The following is a 5,820-nucleotide window of genomic DNA, read 5'->3' on the forward strand; positions in this document are numbered from 1 at the left end:
AATTGCACTCCTCTATAACACTCTATTACAAGTCCCAATGGTAAGAAAACTGAGAAGCCAAAGTAATCACGTCCTTGAATCCTCCCCTAGAAGAGCTATTGCTATTGGACATCCAGAGAAAAGCAACCCGAGAAGACCTAAGGGGGGAGGGGAGAACCACCTGGTATCATTGCCACGTAACATACAGCACAGATTAAAAAATAATACTTTTAAAATACTCTAAGTGGTGCTATTTAAGAAAAAAATCTGAATTACACACACCCATGGAGCTTCATAAAATGCGACCAGAAATACATGTCCTTCCATCTTGGTATATACTTAGTATACAAAATAGTAAACAAAACATGAACATGTATGTGCATGTCCATACTTCTGACAGCCATTGCTATGATAGCAAAAAGATGGAAGTTACCAAAACCCTACTGGCGGAGGAAAGGATACCAGTACTCCCATGTGTCTGTCCGTTTGCAGTACTGTGCTGGTTGCGTGTTGCTGTGACGGTGGACGCTATGTCACTGGGAGTTCAAATACCAGCAGGATTACTTCAGGTGTAAATGTTTTAGCCGAGCTTCCAGAATAAGGACAGGCTACAAAGAAGGAATAGGCTGACCACTTCAGAGAATTAGCCACTGAAAACCTTATGGAAAGCATTGAAACTTTAGCAGACACCGAAGGCCTAATGAATAAAAACAGAACATTGTCGGAGAGAGTGCTCCAAAATGAGCCTCTAAGGGAGTGGTTCTCAACCTTCCTAATGCCACCACCCTTTCATACAGTTCCTCATGTGGTGATCCCCAACCATAACATTGTTTTCATTGCTACTTCATCACTGTCATTTTGCTACTGTTATGAATTGGGCAACCCCTTTGAATGGGTCACTGGACCCTCAAAGGGGTCGCAACCCACAGGTTGAGAACCACTGCTCTAAGGTCCGAAGGCACTCAAAACAGGACCGAAGAAGAGCTGCCTTATCAAAGTAGAGGCCGCCATAATGACATGAATGAAGTCAATTGGTCCTAGTGAAGCTTCACTGCCTTCATTTCTGAGGTGGCACAACTCAACATGAGAAGAAACAGGTGCAAATATCTACTAGTAATTGGAACTTAGAAAGTAGGAAGTATGAAGCTAGGAAAACTGGAAGTCATTAAAATGAAATGCAGTATCCTAAGTGTTAGTGAGCTGAAATGCACAGCTTATGGAAATTTTGTTTACTGTGCTGGAAATGAGGAATATATATGTGGCTGTCTCCAAATGGAATGCACAGATATCAAAGTGACTACATCTGGGAAGAGACACCGGAGAAGCTCATGACTAGCAGCTAAAACCAGGCCAGGGGCTGATTGTGCGGAGACCATCAACTGCTCAAAGGAAATTCAGGTTGAAACTGAAGAAAATGAAAGCAATCCGTGAGAGCCACAATACCACCTTGAGTATTTCCGCCGGAAGTTTGAAAACATCTAAGGAACAGATTTGCTGCTGTGAACACAGACGACAGTGCAGCTGATGAGCTGTAGGATGTCCTCCAGAACATCGCCCATGAAGAAAGCAAAGATTATGAAAAAAAACAGCCAAGCCAGAAAAGTTCAAAGTCAATGTCAGAAGAGACTCTGAAACTGAATCATAGAGGAACAAAGGCAAATGGAAGAAATGACAAAGAGTGCAATAGAACGTTTCCAAGCAAAGCTTGAGAAGGCAGAGCAAAATATTATAATGAAATGTGCAAAGATCTACAGTTAGGGGAAATAAAAAACAAAAACGTTTCAGCATATTGAAACTGAAAGAACTCAAGAAGAAATTCAAGCCTTGAGTTGTAATCTTGAAAGATTGTATGGAGAAAATGCTGAATAATCTAGGAAGTTTTTTTTTTAAAAAAAGATTGAAATAATACACAAAGTCACTCTACCAAAGAGAACTAGTCAATATTTCACCCTTTCAGGAGGTAGTGTCTGAGCAAGAACCAATGATATTAAAGGAAGCAGTTCAAGCAGCCCTGAAAGCTTAGTCAAGTCTCCAGGAATTGGTAGATGCTAATTTAATTGTTTCAGTGAGGTAATGAAGCCCTGGAAGCACTCGCTCATCTATTACCGGAAATCTGGAAGATAGTTACTAGGCCGACTGACTGGAAGACATCTATGGTTGTAACCATGCTGAAGGAAGATCATGATTCTGGAAATCTTGTCACAATACAAAATCTACTTCAGCTGCCCTGTTTTGGGCTGTTCTGCCTCTGTGCTGATTGCTTTTGCAAGAAAATGAAAGTGGGTAGGGGAGTGAGAACTATAGGGAGGGTTTCTTGACTGTTGTAAAAATAGCATGCATTTGAGAACATATGGAAAATATTGGTGAGTTGGGGGGGTAATCACTCACATCCTGTCTGTGGTAGTTATATAATTGTCAATTTAAGGATTAAGCATGTAGGGGTGGAGTCTAGCCTGTCAATCAGATCATAGCCAATGAGGCTTCTGTGTGGGCATGCCCTTCCCCTAAGGATTCTGGAAATTCCAGTATTTCCTCCTTGGAGGTGGGAAGCTCTCTGCTCACACCCTAGGAGACATAGCAGCTGACAAGACACATGGACCCACCCTGATGCAGCCCTGGGTGCTGGAGAAGCCATGCAGAGACTCTTGCCAGTGCTTTTCCAATGCCACTGGATCCAAAGACTTTCTACCCACTGGCCTGTGATCTTCTACATTTGGTGTCATTGCATGTGTTTCGTGAGTCTGAAGAGGACTTTATAGATTGGTATCAGACTTATGGGCTAATATCAGACTTATGGATTTGATCTGGACTGGGCTGGGATGTTTTCTTAATGTTCAATTGCTCTTGTATTTAAATCACTTTCTTATACACAAATGTGTGTCCATGAATTTGTTTCTCTAGTCTACCCAGAATAACACACTGTCTTCATAAATCAAATCACTACTACCAAAAAAAAAAAAAGAAATGAGGTTTTTGTAGAGTTTAGTGAATGCTTTAACTAAATTTCAGAATGCTTTATTTAAATTTCAGATAAATTAAGGGTTTTTTGGATGAGACTACCTGTATGGACCCTAAATGTTAATACAAGTGCCATTACACAGAGCAAAAAAAAGCAGAGAGAGAATGACATCAACAAAATGCAAAGAATGTCAACAGCCACCAAAGGCTGAAAAAGATAAGAACAGACATTTTTCTTAGACTCTTCAGAGGCTGTAGAACTAAGAAAGAAACCCACATCTGCTGTTTTATATTACAAAGTCCATAGCATTTTGTTAGTCACCCCAGGGAGCTAACATAGTACATACAGGGGTAGTGAATTATTTAATGTGGCTCTCCTAGTTAGTCTCTAACTTCCACCAAGTGGCCTTTCTTTCATGGGCCTGGGCAAGAATTTGGGGAAAGATACTGATAGAATTCACCTGTGAGAAATTGTGGACAGGGTTTATTGGATTGCCATCCGGCTGGGTATAAAATGAACCCTCTGAAAAACAGGAGGCGGAATCTGACTACCAGCAAGAGTCAGCAGTGGAGTGGGTCAGCGATCACGGCACAGTGAACTCCTGGATCCGGACGTCAGCTGTGACATCAGAAGAGCAGCCACAGAACCAGGATCCAGAGCATTAAATAAAATGTCGGATGTCCCAGCCCAGAAACAAGTAAAACAGGAAGCTTACTTGTGGAGTGGGGTGGCTTTGGGCACTTCATTGGGGGATTTTTAGCAACTTGACCCCTGGGGGAGAAGCTGAGTGCCATCACACGGAGGGGTGCCTTTGGGCATTTAATTCAAGGAGCTGGGTTTGCTGACCCACAGAGCTTGAGCTGGGTGCCTTCAAGTTGAGCCATTTAGTGGAGTGGCATACCCTTGGGGCATTATTGGCTGCTCTGAAAGAACTTCGTAACATGTCCCGATGAACCAGTCTATCCTAAGAATTTCTCACTTACACTGGAATTTGTTTACTTCCTTAATAAATGCTTCAATCAAAAATATTGTCTTTGAGTTCTGTGTAGCCAGTGCAATGGGTTGTAGAATTTAAATTTTAAAAAGTAGAAAATATTGTTTGAGACAGAATATAGAATATCAAACATAGCAAGAGCATGAAGAAGGAAAGACCTATGGAATAATCTCCTTTATGAATATCATTACAAGAATTCTGAACAGCTTATTTAATAGAAAAGTATATTAATACGCTGGGGGCTTAAGTGGAGAGGAAATGTTTTGAGAATGATGAGGGCAATGAATGTACAAATGCGCTTTACACAATTGATGTATGTATGGATTGTGATAAGAGCTGTATGAGCCCCTAATAAAATGATTTTTTTTTAAAGTATATTAATACAATAAAAGCAGCACATCATAATTAAGTGACATTCATTTTATGATTTATAAATCTCTCAATATTAGGAAATCATGGCATTTGGAAGAAGCCATGTATTTCTGAAAATATATTAAAATTAAATATATATATATATATATATATTCCAAATAATCTCAGTGGATATTGAGTTAATTTTAAAATCTTTCTCCTAGACCATAAATAAGCATTATAACTAAAATCAGGTCATGGGAAACACCAATGAGATCTGCATTGTCCATTTTTGTTACATATTTTTTGGTTATTATTCATATTCAATCTGATAAAATTATCAAAAAGTTGCTAAATGTAATATAAATGAAGGAATAAAGATTCCCTTATTTATAGGTAATGTGATCACTTAACAGGAAATATTTAATTAAAATATATGTATTTCAGTATAATAGCAGGATAGTAATATACAAATATCAAAAGCTACATATTAACACTAAACACTAACTATAATGGGGAAAAGGATCCAACTTATAAAGAAAACTTAAATAATATTAAATAACAATATTAAAAACACTCTGTATGATCAGACAATATGATCAAATATAAAATGCACATAAAATTATTTGTTTTGGCTAACAAATATATGAGAAAAATGCTCTAGATATCTAGCCATAAGAGAAATGGAAATTAAAAAAACTATGAGATACCACCTAACACCCTCAAAGATAACCCAATCAAGAACTCAGAAAGTAACAAGTGTTAGAGGGGATGCAGAGATATAGGAACTCTTGTCCACTGCTGGTGGACCTGTAGGTATGTACAGCCGTTATGGAAATCAATTTGGCGATATCTAAAACAGTTGGAAATTGAGCTACCACATGATCCAGCAATCACCCTACTTGGCATATACCCAGAAAAAAACAAGAAACAAACTACGGCCAGACATCTGTGACCCAAGATTCATTGCAACACAGTTCACAATTGCAAGGAGTTGGAAACAGCCCAAATTTCTATCAACAGATGAACATATTAAAAAACTGTGGTACATACATACAATGGAGTACTACACATCCCTAAAAAGCAGTGATGAATGCATTAATCACATCGCCTCATGGGAAGAACTGGAGGAAATTATACTAAGTGAAGTAAGCCAAGCACAAAAGGACAAGTACTACATGAGTCCACTGAGTTAAGCTCAAAAAATTCAAAAGGAGCACAGGGAAGAAGCAACTGTATACATATGTCCCTTGGGTGAGGTCCAGGTACTATGGCAGGGGCCAGACTAAACTCAGGGATACATATGGTAGCCCACTAAAAAGGAAGCGGGGGTGGGGGGGGAGGGGAGACATGGGTAGGCAGGGGAACAGGGCACTAACCCACACAGGGGGAGGGTGTTGACTGTGTCTCCACAGGGAAAGAGGGACCAGACTTCAACCTGGTGCTCCAAGACAAGAACACAACACACTGACATGAAGGGAGGCCTGAGGGGCCTGCCCCATTGCCAACTAAGTGGACAGCACCACCCTCCCCCCCA

The sequence above is a fragment of the Echinops telfairi genome, unplaced genomic scaffold (genome assembly GCF_000313985.2).
Source record: "Echinops telfairi isolate 266 unplaced genomic scaffold, ASM31398v2 ScPeMD7_70;HRSCAF=299, whole genome shotgun sequence".
Classification (NCBI taxonomy): Eukaryota; Metazoa; Chordata; class Mammalia; order Afrosoricida; family Tenrecidae; genus Echinops; species Echinops telfairi.